This window comes from Gallus gallus, chromosome 7 (assembly GCF_016699485.2).
Source record: "Gallus gallus isolate bGalGal1 chromosome 7, bGalGal1.mat.broiler.GRCg7b, whole genome shotgun sequence".
Lineage (NCBI taxonomy): Eukaryota > Metazoa > Chordata > Aves > Galliformes > Phasianidae > Gallus > Gallus gallus.
Genome location: NC_052538.1, coordinates 1,747,985 through 1,768,631, shown reverse-complemented (window position 1 = coordinate 1,768,631; position 20,647 = coordinate 1,747,985). Strand labels below are relative to the sequence as shown.

The 20,647-nt window shown below is 38.9% G+C and overlaps 1 protein-coding gene and 1 long non-coding RNA gene across 21 annotated transcripts in view; one reads left to right on the top strand and one right to left on the bottom strand.

Annotated features, from left to right (window-relative positions):
- ZNF804A (zinc finger protein 804A) overlaps positions 1 to 2,517 on the top strand; it is a 257,653-nt gene extending 255,136 nt beyond the window's left edge. For all 3 annotated transcript variants that reach the window (XR_005861574.1, XR_005861576.2, XR_005861575.2), the window contains one exon: positions 373 to 2,517. The gene's annotated coding sequence lies outside the window, so the exon portion shown is untranslated. The remainder of the gene's footprint in view (positions 1 to 372) is intronic.
- The window catches only part of LOC101747532, a 332,267-nt gene that overhangs the window by 34,724 nt on the left and 276,896 nt on the right, over positions 1 to 20,647 (bottom strand). The window lies entirely within an intron of this gene.

Here is a 20,647-nt window from a genome sequence, read left to right as displayed (position 1 = left end):
ATAAGCAAAAGGTTTTCTTTATTTGCTTTTTTATTTTTTTTTTAATACTAGAGCACTCTGGAAACAAGCTGCCCCAGAGCTAACAACATTCAGTTATTACTTTACTAGCTAAGAAATCATTGAAATTTCAAGAGCTAGAGACCAATGGTTGCTGTTCTGCCTGACATAAAAACTGCCAGTGCACAATAATTTGGAAACAGTTTTGTTCCATCTTGATTAATCTTGATAAAGTTTTTGCAATTTCCATCTGCAAATAGGAACATTTTAATAAGTGGAAAGAGGGAGATCCACAATTTGCGTTGGGAAAGAAAGGAGGAGGAAAAAAAAAGGAAAGGCATTTCACAAAGCTCTGTTTTGTTTTGTTTTCCGCAGCACATAAAAAAAAGGAGATAGCACCTGAATAAAGAACCAGGCACCAGGACTACTCTCAAGGGAAAAGCTTTTTACCAAGCCCAGGCACAGCATTTCCAAGTATCAAGAGTTAACATGCAAACTGAGTAACACTAAAGACACCAAGCTCCTGCTTTTCCTCAAGAACCTTGGCTCAGCATGTGCCTACAACAGAAGACTCCCACACACTACACAGTTAATCACCAGTCCAGTTCATTATGTCCACATCCAAACCCAACTGCGACACTGTGATAGAGAGGCTAACAGATACGTGGTCTGATTGTTAGACTGCAATTGACAAATCTGATAAAGCACCGAACCTGACCTTACGCTTCTTTGTTTGCTTTTTAATAACCTCCATCTACCAGCAGAGACTCTAATGCTCTGTGTAGTCAATTGTTCCTTGCAATTAACTGTGCTTTGTAATATCAAAAGAAAATAAACCCACCTTTGGAGAGGGAGAATAGATTGAAACGATGTTGGCAAATAAAGCTAAAATCACCTAACAAAATGCAGTGTATTCAATTACATAAAATTAGTAAATATTCTCCTCCACATATGGGGAAAAATGAACATATGATTGAACTAATAGGATTATGCAAAAGAAGCTACTAATAATAGGCCTGTAATTAATCTCTTTCAGTCTAGGGGCTTGCCTATAATCATTCTTCATGTGCATAATCTAATTTGGGCAAAAACTAATTTTATTCAAAGGACACATCTTACAACAACCCTCCAATTTGTGAGGACTACTGCTCCTAATCGAATTATGGTTCAGCAGATGGTACAGAGTCCACACATCTTCCGTGCTTAGTCCCGTTCCACGCTGTGTTTTCTTACAAGAGGGAGAAAGTTTACTGGGACCATTAAAACACAGTTCACTGGGTATGCTGAATGGTAACAGAGTAGATACAACCAAAGAGTATTTCTCAGAAAACCTTACGACTTCCAAAAGTTATCCTTATGGTAATTATTTTGCTGTTTTAGCTTAGTACTATTTTCCTCTATCCCCTAACATTTTAATTTCCAGAGGTTATAAGGTGATTTTGGAGGGGAGAAACGTAACAAACCCATAAAACCACATTATGCAGCATTTTAGTTTGTGTGCATAACTGTGAGTTTATCTAAAGCAACACATTCTTGTATGAAAGTTTCCTACATTTAAGAAATAGGTTATATTTGTAACAACTGTTGACTATGGATTTAATAAAATATCTCAACATTTTGGCGTCACGGAAGAACAAGAGCTTAAACGAGGGTAAACCCCAGGTGAAGAAGGAAAGAATTTCTGCAGAAATTCTACTTGCACCACTGAGTTTTTTGGAAGAAAAACCCATGAAGTATAGTGAAAATATTTTCCACTTAATAAAATTTTTTAACTGCCATAACCAAGTCAGATCTCCTCAGAGGACTAACAAAACATTCTCTCCCTCTTCAACCCAATCTATTGTGCCCAGTTACTTAATTAGGGAACACCACTGCTGGAAGTCCAGGGATTCTCTGGCTTATATTCATTTTCTGCCTCCATAAAGTGCAATGTATTGCAGCTAATAAATGAGGCCAATATTGCTTTACAGCTCTTATAAAGAGACCTACTATCTTTTGGTTATGAACCATGTATGAAGCAAATTAAAGCCTCCAGCTGGTGATCTTGAGGGCTTCAAGGATTGTCACTTCAGCCCTGTTAAGCCTCACCTTTGTTCTTCATTCTTGGGCCTCAAAGAGGCAGCCTTTATTTAACTGATTCCATATGAAAATTTAAGTTTGCTCTGAACAAATGGGATGCATTCGTACAGCCTTCTGTATGATAAGAGACATTGCAGGTTCCATGTTGATTTATCATTAATATACAGAAAAAGTGGGCTGATATGACATTACAGAAACCTCAACTGTATGTTAATTAAAAAACAAACAAAACCAGTGGTTCCATATCGTGGGCTATTGAGATCTTCTAAGAGTGAAAGTAAGAGGAAAAGGACTAAAGCTGGAATTCAGAGGGACTAAAGGGACTGTGGAATCATAGAATGGCCTGGGTTGAAAAGGACCACAATGATCATCGAGTTTCAGCCCCCCTGCTATGTGCAGGGTCGCCAACCAGCAGACCAGGCTGCCCAGAGCCACATCCAGCCTGGCCTTGAATGCCTCCAGGGATGGGGCATCCACAGCCTCCTTGGGCAACATGTTCCAGCGTGTCACCACCCTCTGGGTGAAAAACTTCCTCCTAATATCCAACCTAAACCTCCCCTGTCCCAGTTTAAAACCATTCCCCCTTGTCCTATCACTAAAGAGATCAATCTCAACCAAACTTGGAGCAAAATCTGTGGAGTTGCTGTAAGTGTCATTTGGATCGTGACATGAAGAGATGTATTCCTTTGTTTACAATTCAAAAGCTGATTGAAAAGGAGAAGCTGCAGTAAAGCAGGGCATAGCCATAGATCAACACAATACACAACCTGTCCCAGGAAATGACAGGAAACAGAACTAATCACTGGATAAACCCTGTGGAGTTAGAAGAGATGCAAAATGCTTCCACAGCTACCAGAGTTCTATAATAAACCAAAGCAAACAAGTATAACTATCAATCAAAAGAAAACTGAAGACTACTTTGAAAAATAAAGGGGAAAAGAAGCCACCTTGGAAGGCAAAGTGTAGTGAAACAATTGTTTTGCATGTGGAAGAATTAAAAGAAATGATCCTTCCTACAGGAACAGCATGCACAAATCCATAAACAAAGAGTAGGCACCAGCAACGCAGGGCATAAGGATATCTATTACATATTAACAGTAAAATGAGAATGCTGTTATAATAAAAACATTAAAAATGCAGTCTAGAAAAAAAGATCGTAAACCCCAAATCTGTTGATTGAATTGCAAAGGCACCAAATTCTGTTTTGGCCAAAGTCTCCCAGGGAAGCAGCATCATAAAGCAAGCCCCTGTGCCCGGCAGCATGCCAGCTGACTGGGTTCCTAACACTGTATGTCTTGGTCTCTCCATAAACTGCACCAGAAGCCAATGAGATACAAAATCTGCTTGGACTCTGTTCATCTCAAACATACTATGGCAGGCTCAATTAGTCAACTTAGACATTTTTTGTACTACTCATATGTACATACATAATCTGACCCCAAGACAACATATGGATATTCTTCTAAAGCATACTTCTGTTTCATCTCAATTCTCCCTGTTATTCACTTCTCTTCATAAACACGCCGTTGCCCTTCCACACTGATATCTGCTTGCAGTCTGGCAATGCAAAGTCGGACAGAAGCTCTGCAGATTTAATAAGAACACTTATAAAATGTCACAAGCTTCAGTGACTCTGGGGATTAGATGTATTTAGAAATGCTATGTAATCTTCAGCGTGCTGCAAGCAACCATGTCTTGGGATTAAAATATATAAAAAACTGTCATGACTCTGATGTACTTAATATCTGCTCAGTGACATCTCATTTAGAGAAAGGATTCATTAGCCTCAAAATGCTATTGTTTTTTTTTTTTGGTTTTTTTGGAGCAGCAGTATGAGATGTAAGGTTGAGCTGATGCTTTCTTTTTGAACGCGCATTTTCAGAGTTACTGTCTGAATGGATTCAGATCACAGCGGCCTGAAATTTGTCACAATGTGGTATCAGGGGAGAAAAAAAATATCGAAATCCATTAAATGATCCTCACAAAACATGACTGCAACTTGATGTCCGGTTGTTTCAGCTCCCCAAAGAATGGAAGCTTTATATCAAAATGGCTAGATTTTGCCTGCTAAGCATCCTCAAAAATAGAGCCAGTCGTAGGGTGCTACGGTGAAAACTGAATTGAGCTAGGTACTTTTATGCAAGAAGGAATGTTAAATCCTGAGCAGGTGCAGTGGTTAATTTTCATAATGTTCTTGGTTATGCAGCAAATACAGTGTTACAAGTTTCATTACAAGGTAAAATAGATTTTAATAAATTTTGTTTTGACACCAACTGCCATTCAAATGAATGTAAAAGCACCCTCATTTATTTTAATGACAGCTGGCTTGAAAACACTTGCAAATAGGACAATATTATATAAAGAAAAAAAAAATCAATCAATCACACCTCATAAATAAAACGTTAAAAATAATGATGCTATGGTATTCACCGTGCTTGAACATCAAAGAAGAGAGAGAGTAAGCAAAGCCAGAAAAATAATAGATAACGTGTGTGTTATATTTACACGCAATACCTCTGTCGTTCCAACAAAGGAGCACTAATGCTAAAAGCAGTTGAGGGAGGGAAACAGTGCCTAAAGCAAATCAAACTTCGTGGTACCCAAAGAAAGACAGCCTCTTCGGGATTTTTGCCGAAGCAGCTGCCTCCAAACAACTGGAGGTTCTGAAATAATAGCTCTCCCAATCCTTAATTCAGCATCCTCACGTTTATAGCCAAACCCACCAATCAATACATACAACAAAAAAAGAAGGATGCTGTTAGCCTGGTCAGGAGCTAGAGTGAACCATTTCATTAATTAAAAAGAATGAACACATACTTTGTCCTCTATGTTCATATTTTTATTTTCTGATATTTCTGATATCCTCACTTTCAATGTTGACGAAATCCCAAAAGAAAACCCGAAGAGAAGGCAATCTGTCATATTTTCTATCTATATTTTCTACGTTTCCCAGCATTTTTACAATTTCATGCAAGTAACAGCATCATTGTATTAAACAGTGCAACTGAAATGCAATTCATTTCGATGCCTGTAATCACAACCTATAATTATAATGTAACTGGAGAACTATAATCAAGGAGCATAGCTCAGTTTCACATTTGATACGTTTCACAGGGAGAGCTCTATGCTAGTGCACGTAAGTAGGAGAAAAGTCTACAACCCAAAAGGTTAGCTCTCCAGGTACACTTTGTAGAGTCATTGTTATTAAAGAGGGTCAACCAAATAAAAAAAAAAAACAAAGCACCCCGTTTTTCTGGTGAGAGAAGTAACTAGCTTCTGACATTTTCACACCTTTTAAATGAAATTGCAGTGTAAGTACATGAGAAGCATTACAGACATTACAAAGACATCTTTTATAGATCCGCTTTAGACATATTGAGCTCTCTGTGCTATCATAGTTCCACAACAGCAAAGTGGAATTTCAATTATTTAATAATTAATGACCCTCATATCACCCTCATTCTGAGAGCTTGGAGCCCTTATAGTGCCAATAAAACTATAAGTTCTGCTTATAAGCAAGCAGATGGAAAAGGGAATTATTAAAATATCCTAAATCAAGTAACCACAAAACCATTTGATATTTGTTTATATTTGCATAAAGCAGAGAATTTTAGCACCTGCACTATTGCTGACAGTTACAGAAGAGATCATCAATGGCAAAATTCCTATTACAACAGCATCTAAACTTTATTTCAAACAACATCTTTTGGCATTTTTATTCTGGTGGGTTTTGGTTTGTTTGCATTGTTGTGGTTGATGTTGATTTGCTTTTCTGCCCAATACATTGCCCAGTACAGTGTGAATGCAATCTTGTAAGTATATGGGTCACTCTGAAAGCGACGGCTCCTATTTATTTCCATGGAAACTACAACAGCTGTGAAGAGCACAATAACACTGTTTGACAGTGCAGATTCTCAACTACAAAACACTGTTTCACAACACAGTCACCACTAGTAGCTATGCACTTTTGCCAGTGATGAACAAAAGCCTGCATGCCACACTTAAAAATCTGCACCAGCTGAAGTGACCCACCTGCAACAGCGACCTTCTCCCTACCTGAGTCCTGTCACAAAAACCTGAATTAGATGAAAACTGGTACAAACTGGAATCCATAAGATTTCCATCTATCTTACACAAGCACCATGCTGCACATGGTAAATCCATACTGATGTTCCACATATCAACACAAGCACTGAGACCTGGGTCACCAGAACCAGAACAACTTTTGAGGCTTTCATAATATTTGCATTGAATATCCCAGCAACATTGTGGCAGCAAATATGAACTACTGAAATTAATAATGATAACAGTATTACACATTTTGTCATACCCATGCACTTGCAGGCATTAACACACGTGCACTGATGCAGTCTATCTATTATGATTTGTATTCTTAAGGAGCAGATAAGATACTGCCTACCAAGATTTCACATCTCCAGGGCTGTTCCTGGAAAGGAGACAAAATACAGTTGTGCTTTGCATACCTTTGGGGACTTGACAGTGATTCTGACCTTTACATCCCCATTCAGTGCCAGTACTGATGGAATAAGGCAGTATCACTGATTTACACACTGACTTTTGTCTCTTTAATCTTTTGCCTCTCTATCTGAGTGTGTGATGGTGGCAGTCCTTACCTCCACTCCTAACAGCTTCTGTCTGCATATTATTTCAGCATGTCTTTTTTTTTTTTTTATTCCCCAATCTCAGTGTCATGGTTTTATGATCTCAAAAACTGAGATTCAAAAACTGAGAAACTCATGCAACTGAGCTGTGACCTTGTTGATCTAGGTGCCATCAAACCCTGCTTCATTTGTCCTTCTATCGTTTATTTCTTCTGGTGCTTCCGCATTTGTATACTCCTAGACATATTTCATTCATGCAAATCTTCTAATTTCTATTACATTATCTCTACGTGTGTTTTACAAGGGTCCAGTGTTCAAACTTTTGGCTACCCTAATTCCTTCTAGATTAAATAGTTCCTAGAAAGGCCTGAAAATGAGATGCAGAGTCAAGATGAGCAGAAAACTGATCTCTCAATCCACCCACACGGGATCTGGGCCCACAAAATCATTTGTATTCTTTTAATTGCACAAGTTGCCAAGTTGTTTTTGTTTTTTTTAAAGTTCAGATGACAACCAAAGTGAAAATCTGCAGATGTGTCCAAGTTCCCTCCTACACAAACAAGAATTCAATTTGTTCCAACACTTGGGCGACCTGTGCTGTGATGAACTTTTCCATTATCTTCCTATTCCGTGATTGTGTAATTATCTTGAGAGATATTCATGTAAAAATGACATTTTATCTGGTGAATAATTTACAGGTTGGCAAAGTTTAAATACATCCAAATGACACAGTTATTATTAACGTCAGTTAGACCCAAGAGAACAAGTAGGAACCCAAGGAGATTACATGCTGTTCTTTCACCACCCTCATGCAAGCAAGACTCGTGGGGACTCTCAATACAGTACTCTCCATCTCACCAGCAATTCCCAAAATTATCTCAAACATGAGCTAGGCATGGATTTATTTTAGTTCAATAAGATCAGTGAAGGCATTGCATAGGCAGCATACAAAGTGCAATGCTCTGACAGCAATACCTGCCACACCAAAGGATATTTTAGTTCTATGTGATATACAAGAAACGTGATTTTAGTTAAAAATGGAGTACTGAAACAAGACTGCCAGTATTCAGGTAAATTACCAGAATGGGTGAAAATCTCAGCTGTCTGCCGCAGGAGGTTTGGGAGAACACTTGCATTTAGGATGCACTGTATAAAGGCAATGTGTGCTCTTCAGTGTCATGATCCAATGAGAGTATACCAATCCTGTACATAGGGGCCTTTTTTTTCTTCCTCTCTCATACTTATCCTTTCCTTACTAGCTGATCTAAAAGACAGATTCCTATTTTTTCAGCTATCACAGAGCAAATATTGATTTGGCGAAGGGCATAAGAAAGATGTGAAGGTCAAGCCTACAAGATGATAGATGGTGAATGAGCTAGATGACAGGCACTCTCCCAAGAATAAGGGTGATCTGTCTAAAAAGTCTGAAAGAAGGAGATCAAAGCTCACATTCTGATACTGACACTGATCAAAACGAAAAAGAGCAAGTGTTAGATAATACTTCACAAGCTGAACTGACTGAAAGTAATTTGCACAAGCTCCAGGTACTAAAATGTACTTAAAAATTACATAAAAATTGCAAAATAAGCCTCGGCTGAGTTTTGGCTTACTAAAAAAAACCCTCAGTGTACTATGTCAGAATGTCATAGATTTGATTTATCCTTTATTTCTCTAGTGGGCAATCTAATACATCTGTACGCATCTTCAAAACACTTAACACGAGTATACACTATCAATCTCAAAAACCAAATCATTTTATTTAAATTTCAGGCAACAAAATTTCTTAGTAAAAAAGCAAGAAAAAGGATTAGCAGAAAAGAAATCTCTGCAGAAATCCCATTTCATACTTGTCTTGTGAATCTGATGGATGGATGGAGGAAGCAACTAATTATTATGACAGCTAGTGACTGAAGATAAACTGCTCTTTTTAAGAATTCCCTCTGTCACCATTTCTCCCAGTGAATCCAACTCAAAACATAATGAAAAGATTTCCATTACATCCAAAGGAGGGATTAAACAGCCGTAAGTTTTCAATAACGTGCTGTCTGGAATGCTAATTATGAGGTTCCTTTTATGAATAATTTTGCATTGGATCTTATGTCCTTGAGCTAAAGCCCATAACTTCCATCAATGTTAATGAAAATTATACATTCAGATCCACAGAGATCAGAGAGGTTTTCAAAAAAGTCTTAATATAGCCAGTCTTGTTTAACTATATTCATTTTCAACTTGATTTTTAGCAGGTGCTACATGACAAGGATAATATTTATATATTTTCATTCCTTTCCAAAATTCATGTGAATAAGTATGGCAACATAAACAGAGTAATTTTTAATTAGCATCTGAGTTAACTGGTTAATTAATTCAAAACCAGGTTTTAACAGATATCCTTAACAGACAGTAAACATAGAAACTTGTGAGCAAAGGTGACGCAGGAAACCCAGACCTTGAAGGTAGCAAACACCAGTGATGGGAACCGAGAGTCTAAAGAAAACTCTTCAGCAGCAGGGTCTTATGTTGTGAGCAAAAAATAGGATCTAGTATTCTGATGTTTAAACTCTCTCTGCATAAGGAAAGAGACTAGCAATGCCTACATCATCATAGAATATCCCAAGCTGGAAGGGATCAACGGCATCAAGTCCAACTCCCGGCTCCACACAAGGCTGTCCAAATTCCATCCTGTTTAAGAGCTTTGTCGAAACATCTCTTGAGCTCCTGCAGCTTGAGGCCATGACCACTGCCATTTGATGAAGAATCTTTTCCCAGCACTCAGCTGACCCTCCACTGACACATCCTCATGCCGTTCATAGAATGATAGAATGGCTTGGGTTGGAAGGGGCCTCAAGGACCATCACCTTCCAACCTTCCTGCTGAAGGCAAGGTTGCCAACCGGTAGATCAAGCCAGTAGGTCAGGTTGCCCAGGACTCCATGCAGCCTGGCCTTGAACACCTCCAGGGACCCAGCATTCACAACCACTCTGGGCAACCTATGCCAGCACCACAACACCCTCTCAGTGAAAAACTTCCCCGTGACATCAAATCTAAATCTTCCCTCCTTTAGTTTAGAACCATTCTCCCTAGTCCGATCACTACCTACCTTTCTCAAAAGTTGATTTCCCTCCTATTTATAATCTCCCTATAAATATTGGAAAGCGGTAATGAGGTCTTCCCTCAGCCTCCTCTTCTCCGGACTGAACAAGCCCAGCTTCTTTAGACCGTCTTAATAGGAGAACTGCTCCAGCTCTCACACCATTACAGAACATCCTTAACTATGATCCTATGTCAAAGATAATTGCAAGTAGTATATTATGTGTTACAATACTGATTATCTGGAATTATCAGTGATAAGGACAAAAAATAAAGCAGACTACCCCACTAGACTCTGGACACTCCATCAGGCCTGTATCTGAAATACTTAGTGTGGGCAGGTAGATTAACAACACATTTATTTGTGAGAAAGGCTTGCACCTTGAGCACACTTCTACCTCACTGGGTGTCTTCTCTCCTCTCATTTCAAAATTAGTGTATTTTGTTTTTACAGTGGTGGAATATCATGTCATTCCCTCAAATCTCCTAGCACAGATTCTCAAAGTCATTCCCAGATTTCATTATTTACAATAATGAGATTATTTAAAATACACACCAATCCTAGAAAGCTTTACTTAACCACTATAATTCCAAAGGCAGATGCATTATAGACCTACAAGGAGTACGCACAAGATCAGTCCTAAACATCTCCTTACTCATGCAGCATAAACTGCCCCTATTCTCTCATTATATACCCCCAAACAAAGACTTCCAGTATCCAACTCTTCTAATACTACTCTCTGCCAGTTGCCAAGACTTTCAGAAATTCCCTGCATTGAGAAATACTGATTCGGAATGGCATTATATGCGTTACATTTAGTGATCAGTTGTGTTCCCTCCATTTGCGCTCCTCCCAAAACAGATTAAGAAAGCTTTGAGGAAAGAAAGGTTGTTTCACCTTTTTTAATCATGTCCAAGAACTTTTCTGTTGACCTCATTCTGACTTTTAATACAGTAAGAAGAAAAATGTGTCACATTTTCCTTTCTGGGGAAAGAAAAACAACATGTTTTTCTCCCAAATTGGTTTTCAGGATTTCATTTCTACAGAAACATACAGAAAAATACAGTCTTCATACATTCCTGAAAGCTTTAGCTTGAAATTATTACTTAATTTGACCCAACTGAAGTACTCCATACATTTACAGATCACTACTACTGGGAACTTCCTAGTCTGAATAAGTTACTAGAAGATCTCATGCTGTGCTATATCAAGTTCTTCATATTCCCCTCTACAGCTGAAAGTTTTTACTTTTGAGGAGCACAAAAAAGTGCTTTTCCAAGTGAAATTAGTTCTGAATGACATTCCGTGAGCATAAAGAGCAACTTAAAATTCAGACTGGAATTCTATCAGCATAGTTTTTACACTTATCTACCTAAACTATCAATTTTTTTTCCTCCTGAAAATTACCATGGATAGCTATTTTTATTCTATATTCTCATACAAATATATTTCAAGGAATACAGTTTTTCAACAATTTTCTTCTGCATGCGGAAGATTGAGGGCTGCATTTTGCTAAAAGCACTGCAGCAAAAGTCATATCAGCTCATCAGGAGGAATGTGAAAAATATCTTGTTATTAGAAGGGATTCTACACTGGTGAGCAGACAGACCAAGAAGAGTGTATTCCCCCCTCTGATAAATGAAAACAGATGATAGAGACATGGAGAAGGCTGGGGACTTAAAGGGAGCTTATAAAACAGGAGGGAGACTGACTTTTTACATGGGCAGATAGTGACGCAAGGGAGATTGGCTTTAAACTAAAAGAGGAGAAAATTACACTAGATGTTAGAAAGAAATTTTTCAGTGAGAGGGTGGGCAGGCACATGCAGGTCAGATAAGGCCTTAGCTATGCCTCTGACACTCCACTTGCCTTATCTATGCCTAATAACACATGGCCCAGTACTCATGTCAAGAGCCTGAGCTATGACCAGAAACTGACAAGGAAAAGAGAGAATAACACCTTTGGCAAATACACAGAAAATATAAAACCATGTGATGATGATTAACACAGAAACAATCCCTCATGTTTTTGGAAACTAAAAATGAGATCTTAAGGAACCAACAGAAGTTTCTCATCCTTTCTGCAAGTTATGTGTTTTCCATATGCATGTTTATATCTCAGCTTTCACACCTTGTAACTTAATACCTCCTTGCTTATCATGAGAAACCATATGTGAAAAGGATATATAGCCGGGAGGACAGCTTTTGGATCTCCCTCTCAGCTGTCCTGGGACCTCCCCAGTACGCAAGCCCCTGGACCCAAACCTATGGCTGACATGTCAACAAGACAGGTGACATAACCTTACCTACCTTAGCTTACCTTCTCTGGAATACTGAGTAGTTGTCTACTGTAAGTGTAACAGCCTGCTCAGAATACATTAAATAAAACTGTTTGAGCGCACCTGATCTGTATCAGGGAAGTCTGCAGTAGTCACTGTCTTCCCACTGGACATCAAGGGTTTCATATGCAGACACACACGTGTTCTTGGGAAATGGGAAAAACAGGAAGAAATGGAGCATGTACAAAAAGAACAAAGATCAGGAAACTACGGACTAAACCAAAGCATAGTGTCTGAAAATGGATGACTAGCTTTTTATTGATTTCTTTCCACTTCCTTAGGAATCAGATTACTTTAAGACTTACTTCGGAGCTCCCAGGTTCTTGTTCATGAGATTTAGCTTCAACTCAGTAATCCTAACCTGTGACACGTCTGTTCTAATTTGTTACATCCAAGTCCAAAAATAGGATTCATGCCTCCTTCATGTCCTCCCACTATTTTAATATTCTCTGGCTACAAGAAGGGTCATTATGCTTAATGTAGGTCATCAAGATGCATGCTGATTTTCAAGTATAATGCAAAGTGATATTAAGTGTTTAAAAAAACAACAATAAAAACACAGCTAAAACATGGGGCACTGTACAGATGGCCAAAGATTGAGATTAATACTCTTCTGAGGGAGAAAGTTACTGCAGTGCACACAGAATGCAACACAAGTTACATTCTGCTTTCCAGCAATGAACTTCTCTGTGCAGTAATAAATATAAAAATAAAGGTTACGGTTGATAACAGTGGTTACAGGTGAATGCACGAGGACTCCACTTAGCAAGATGGGAAGGATGAAGACCCAGCCCAAAGGTGATGCTGAAACTTTTCATCAGTGGGCTTTCTGTGATCACTGTGTGTTTTGTAGAGTGTAAAATAAGTGTATTCTTGTAAACTTGGAACTCTAACATTGCAATTAGCATTCACTAATCTGTTATTGCCTTGAGGTGTTTGAGAGTTACAAAAATAATACTGTAATATCTCTGTTTAGATCAGGAGTTTTCTAAAATGTTATTCTAATCTGTTATTGTAGCCAGAGGCTGTGCAGCAAGCTTTGATAAGTAATGAGTTTCATTCCATATTCCTAGCTAAAGCCCAGTTAACACTCTCTCATTTTTCTACTAAGTCCTTCTTGAACTTTTACATATAAAAATATTTCTGCTTTGAGCTGTTTCAAAAGCCATGCATTCAATACAACATCAGGTCAGGGAGAGCCTCCCACATCACGGCTGACTGGAGTTTGTTATGGAGATAAATCATCCTACATGCAAACTTCATAGTCATTTTGTGTAACCTCCTATGCACTTCTATACTTTTAGATAAAATATGAACTTTGCATGTAGTGGTTACACTAGCTGCTATTTTAGTGGTGATCATTTTGCCTACTAGAAGAAATGTAAGATCATGCCAGGTCAGGTCAAATCTGAGAAACAGCTCAGAAGAGAATAAAAGAATATAAAATAAATGTGTGTGTATTCATGGAAACACTTGCTCCAGTACAGACCTATAAGAAGTTGTCAGCAGTGAAATAAGAAACCTATAGTCATATCCAACAAGAGGATTACAGAGGCGATAAAAACAACTCAGGCTGTGTATTTGAATAGTTTCATGATAAGGGGAGATTACACCAGAATCTAGAAATTCTTGTGCTACTCCTGCTGACAACAGGAAGAGTCTGTAACATCATTTCAGTATGTTAGAAACGGATTTCTGGAAAGAGAGAATGCAGAACTTTGCTTATATATAGAAGGGCTTATATAGTTAGGGCTTACAGTTGTGTGTGCTTGCAGCCCAGAAGGCCAGAGGTATCCTGGGCTGCAACAACAGAGAGGGGGCAGCAGGGCAAGGGAGGGGATTCTCCCCCTCTTCTCTGCCCTCATGAGCTCCCACATGAAGTTCCGCATCCAGGTTTGGGGCTACCAGCACAGGAGGGATGTGGAGCTACTGGAGCTGGTCCAGAGGAGGACCATGAAGGGATGACCAGAGGGCTGGTGCTCCTCTCCTATGGAGAAAGGTTGAGGACATTGAGCTTGTTCAGCTTGGAGAAGAGAAAATTTCAGGGGGATCACTGTGGCCTTCAAGTACTTGAAGGGAGCTTACGAGCAGGAGGGGAACTGACTGTTTACACGGTCTGACAGTGATAGGACAAGGGCAAATGGCTTTAAACTTTAAAAAGAGGGAAAAGTTAGTTAAGTATTATGAAAGAATTATTTACTCAGAGGGCAGTGAGGCCCCAGCAGCGCTGCCCAGAGAAGTTATGGGTGCCCCCATTTCTAGAGGAGTTCAAGGCCAGGTTGGATGGGGCCCTGGGCAGCCTGAGCTGGTGGGGGCAGTCCCATCTACAGCAGAGGGGTTGGAACAAGATTATCTTTAAGATCCCTGCCAACCTATTATATTCTGTGCTTCTGTGACAGTTAAGGTACTGAAATGGTACTCAGTAATTCTTATTTTCCAGTACTGTCACAGACCAACAAATGATGTCAAGAGAGTCCTTAGTGTTTCCATTTCTCACTTCATTATCTGTAAATAGGAGAATAATTATTTTTTCTTCACGATGTGGTGACAGGATAAATTACTGCTTACAGCATACACCGCCACTATGTATGCAGAAATGTAAAATATCAAAGATGGTAACAGGGAAGTCACTGCAGTTCTTTTGTAACATCTTTGTGCTAGAATGTTCTTTTGGGGGCCAAAGTCATCCAACTGCAACATGACATTTTATACATATGTAAATGTACATGCATCATATATTTGTATGTGCATATGTACATATACATTTGTGCAGGGGTGTGCATGAATAGATCTCTGTAATAAGGCACAAATTAGAGCAATCTCATTTCTGCACTGTGGCCCAGAGTAGAAAATTCAGGTTGAATTCTGTTATCAGATCATCATTACAGCTGTGGAAGGACCGGGAAATGTACTCTCAAAAAACTTCAAATTACCTTATATGAGGCATGTCATTACTGGATCATGCTGATAATTGAACTGGGAGAAGACAGCATCAGATTATTTTTGTTATGTCACCCAAAAGTTCACAGCCACGGGGCAGTGTGTTCTGCTTACCTTAACAAGTTTCATTTATGCAATACTGAAAACATGTAATCAGCTCAGAGGTTTTAAGCCATTTCAAGAATTACAGATTTGAGTTTTCCTCTCTCCTTGTCACGTGCACCTTGTACAAACAAAACCATCCTACCTGCTGTTAATAAGGGAAGGCAAATCCCGTGAGGATCATGAGCACTCAGCACATCTTAATGCTGATTCCAAAATTAAAAGCCAGAGGGACATATTTTCCCTCTCTCTGAGGTCTTCCAGCAAATTATTGATTCTTGCTGATCTCTTTCCATTAATATATTTCTTTCTCACAGCCTGAATGATTGCGTTGAAGTGCTTAGTAACTCCTCTAATTATGTACATCTCTTGGGGCTGCGAAGAGCTTTGGTTTTAAAAGTAATTTGTTTCAAATGAGGCCTTATGAATCCTAATGTGAGGGTCAGGGGCTTGGGGGAAAAAGAAAATTTTCAGGGATAACGTGTGTGAGAATCCAGAAGTTTTTAAGCCATTTAGGGTTGGACAGAATAAACATTCAATTACAGAACTTCTAAGAATGACCTACCCTTAATAATCTCCTATGAAAATCTAATGCTATTAAAAAGAGTGTTTTTGAACCTCTCTGTTCACAAAAATATGGACTACTAGAACAACAAGAAATGAAGTTAGTGGACTGCAACCCTTGGTAACCTTAAAGTGAGACTCAGCACCAATTCAAAGGAGGAAAAAAATTGAGCCATAATGCTTAAAAAGACTTCTTTCTAAAGTATTGTCAAGGCAGTACAGTCTCATTCAACAAGTCCACAGGGGCTGCACGATGCCCAAGGATTTCTCCTAGCTGAGTCACTCCACCAGGCAGAGAACACAGTGCTACCATTTTATGAAATAATCACCAACTATCTGCAAAGACACGTTTCGACTACATTACATTTTGGATCAAATCCAGTTCCTTTATCATTAAAATCAAACCAAGATAATGAAACACAGCCATATATGAGTACCACAGAATAAATCAGCACAAAACAGATCCACTTACAGGACAGACATCAGGGTTGTACATTTTGGCCGCATAGGATGACATCCTACTTAGCTACAGTGGAATCTTGAAGCTTTTTTTCTTTTTAATTTCAACGCAATATATGTTGAACACCTTCAGTGCAAAGCCCTTCATAACACTTAAGCTGGAATTGAAGTACCAACTAAGCCTCGAAGAGATGGGGGGGATGAGTAAAAGGTTTCACGTCCAATGACATGATGATCTTCATGTCATTTTGTGGGAGTTCTTTAAAAACTACCAGTGGTCACAAGCTGTCTGGAAAGGCCTGGTATGCCTGATTCACAATCACAAGCAGTCACAGAATCCCATGCAGCAAGGTCAGAGAAACTGCTGTAGGAGTAACTAACACTGAAGGAATGGAGCTGAAGAAGGAAAAAATACTGATCTCTAGAGGTGGATTAGACACTGCCCCTCCTGTACTGCACTGTAATCCATCTAGGTGAAGCCAGATATGGAGACTGTTACTACAAATGCATAGAATTTGGGTGTCATTTTAAGATCTGTCCTCTTCCTGACTATCATTAAGAGAATCGTTCAGCTATCAGATCTCTCAGACTATAAGGCCTTCAAGTTTTCCTACAATAGCTAAACCAACCAAGTCTGCAAAACAGGGATTTGGGCATTAAATTTGGAATCTACTCAGTGACAGGCTCCCCAGGGCAGTAGTCACAGCACTGAGCAACCAGAGCTCAAGAAGCACCTGGACACCACTCTCAGACATATGGTCTGATTTTTGGGTGCTTGTGTAAGAAGCCAGGAGATAGATTCAATGATCGTTATGAGTCCCTTCCAACTCGGGATATTTTATAAGTATCAGCCAGGTTCAGGTCTTTTGTCAGCAGAACAAAGTAGATGAGATGGTTCAACCCTCACCCTAACAAATCACACCAGGTGAGATGTTGCAGAAGTTTCAAAGGAAGCAAAACATTTCCTTTTTCATTATATGCAAGTCAAATGATTTTCAATACAACATAAAAGATTCAACCTGAGACTCATGGACTGTTCTGCATCATCCATCACACCTGCTTAGCAGCATAACGCCATTTATTGGTGCAGGCAGAGGAGGGGGCAGCCAGAGGTCTCTCCACAACAGTTGCTAAGGATAAAAGAAGTTTATACTGGTACGTTGATGGAGTGGGCCTGTCAGAGAAACCACATTTCCCCTCCTAAGAGGATTTGGTTCCCTGAATAAATAAGGCATGCTATCAAACTATTTTTGCTTATCCAGGGGATATGCTGCAACTTCCAAAGTGCAAAATTTGATGGATTGGAAAAATTGCCAGCTGTCCACCCTGTAATACGGTTTGTTACATCTCAGAAGAGGTCCTATCTCTACAACATAAGAAGCCTGGAGACAACTGCAGCTAAGCATAAATTTCTTAGCAAGGACCCTAAGCTTTTACAGATGGGTTTAGCTTCAGTTTGAATCCAAAAACTGACCAAATTGAACCAGACCCCAGATTTAAACATGTAGAAACGCGAGTCACTGACAATCAAATTGCTTCCTTTCAGAAGGCTTTGGTTTTCCAGATCTGGTTGTTTTCCATTTACTTCTCTACTCAGATATTCAGTATCTAAAATAGACAGCAAACTTAATAACATTCATCATCTATAGTCAGTAACTGTTAATTTTGAGACCTTGCCAATCCCCAAATTACCCAATAAAGCAAAACTAGTTCCTGAATTTTCACTTCATATATCATCTTTGTCTTCAGGGAACTTGCTACAGTCTGAAGATGTGGGAATTGCTTTTTCTTGCAGAAAGAACATAAAGCCACAACAAACTATTAATTAAAGCAAGCAAAGAAAAATACACTGTACTACTTCTGTTAGTTGCTAAAATTACTATTAAATGAAATGAGAGGGTAGCTTTTAGTTTCCCTCACATTTTATTTTTTGTATTGTTGAAGTCAATTTGATTCCATGCATACACCAGGTATCATATTACTTCACGTTTTTCACCAAGAAGCAGATGTTTTAGATGTTATTGCCATCCAGAGGAAGATGCCTTAAGCACATGGGTGCACGCACGCATACACATGCCTAGAGACCCCTGTTGTAGCCTTATGTATGTACCAAGTAATATTAAATAGGGCTGTTAGGCTTAAATGGCTGAAAATAAACCTTCTAGTTCAACATGAAAGTAATTAACTGGAGCATGGCTGAATGTGGAAGCGGCAAGGTAGGCGCAGAAGTCTTGATATTTATAACATCATTGCATCTTCCCTCCTGCTCTCACTGAGGCACAGATATTTCTCCCCATTTCAACAACAGTACAACCTACCGGCATGACCTGATCATCATAATTCCCATCTGCCACCACAAACACGAGATCGCCAGAAATGATACGTTCCACTTCATTTGACCTTTTCTTGTAGAAATACATTAAACATGTATAAAGATTGTACATTTTCTTTCATTGATTTCAGAAGGTATTCAACCTGAAAGCAACAGAACATGGATTTCAGGACCTGTCAGACACTCAATTTACTGCTGTTCTGGGTACCAACGCACGCAGGGCTCAGAGAACATAAAAAACAAAGCTACAGTTACATGCTCAGAATACAGAGGATCCAAAGGAGAATTCAAATATTTGCCAAGTTTCCCAAGCCTGATTTTCATTAATTTGCATGTTTGCTATGCAGGCTACTTAGGGACAGTATATTTTCTGCTCGCTCTCTCATTTGAATATTAAGTATTAATATATTCTGTAGCTATTGCTGCATAAAACTTTATATGTGTATGTGCACGAACATGAGTATAAATATTTATACACATACCTACCTAATTATTAGGGCTTTTCTCCTGCATATTTACATACAGGCTTAGAGGCAGAAATGTCCTTACTGACTTCCAACTGGACTACACCCACATTTAAAATCCCACATCCTGACATTAACTCTATCCTGCACAGAGCAGGAACAGACTTTCAGGCTTTGCAGATCACCTTTTTGCAGAAAGAGATATCAGTAGCAAGAGGCACAAAAATAATCTATGTGCAACCCCAAATTCAGTGTGCAAAATAAATGAATAATTATTGATAGTAAGGATCTTCCTACACAGTTCAACAAGCCACATGACACACAAAGAAATGGAAGAGCACTGATCTCCAGCCACTCACCTACAGTAACATAGAAGATTTCACAGCCTGCTGGTGTGTGCTGCAGCTTGGTACCCGAGGACTGGGGATTATAAGATAGTAATTAAAAAAACCAGAATTTATCATGAGATTTGAGTAGTTGGTTTAGGAATTTACTGTTACTATTTCATCTCATCAGCCCACGGTGGCCCCAATCAGCATTTCTGTCACATTGCTTATAATTCATGTAATTAAACTCTATTGTGTTTCTGAAAGAGTTTGGGCTATTTTAGTATTCTGAAAGGAATTTGTTTAAGCCTTCCAAATGAGGTACCAGCCATATAAGCAGGCACAGAACTTGAATTCCTTACATTTGAGACTGGAAGGGTCTTTGTGTAGAAGACCTGCATGATGGAGAAGGCAGCACACTAAGTATGGCAGTATGGCAGCTTTTACTCTTTTTTTGGGGGGGAGGAGGGGGAGGTGCAAAAGAGCTATTCATAGACTTTCTTTTGTTGCAACAGACTGCCAGATGTTATGGGCTTCTAGTTGATTCCCATTTCCTTCATTTTCTAACAAGGAGTTGCTAGACTGGTTTGGAGAACCATTGCTATTTGTATATCCTCACTCCATATTGCATTGCATATCATAGGTGTAAATCAAGACTTCTTTTTCTTGTAAATGGATAGCTGGCACAGACTTCTTTTTCTTGTAAACAGATAGCTGGCACATTTAAGTGCACAAGCAGCTGCTTCAGTCCAGATGAGGCCACTGAGTGCTTTCAGTCATCACACTGCACAGGGAATACCTCTGGCCACTAGATACTCTCAAGCCATTCTCTGCAATCAATAGCAGTTTTCTTGGTCACATAATTACTGGATGGTCTGGACAGAAGTAAGTAATACTAAGAACTTACATTTTGGCTCTTTCTTTCATCTAATTTTTATAATTGGCCCTAGTATTTTTAGGAAGACACAAAAGCCTATTCTTTCATTCAAATAAATTTACCATTAGGTTTATCATAAAGTTTATTTGCAAAGACGGGCCTCAGACAAAATTAGAAATCCTGAATTATTCATGATGAGGTCTACTGATTTTACAGTATTACTTCTTATGTGAAATTTCAATGTGCCAGACTGGAAGGTTGTTTTTTTTTCTTTTCTGGTAGGGAAAAAAAAGGCTTCAAAACACTCCCTAGAGAACAAAATGTAGCTGTCACATTGAAGATAACACATTTAATCTCTTTGTTACATTACAGCAACTTTAATAAGCTTTATTGTACTCTGTTTCTGTATAGCAACCCTCAAAAAAAAAATTCATTTACTAAGTAAGCAGCACGATGGTC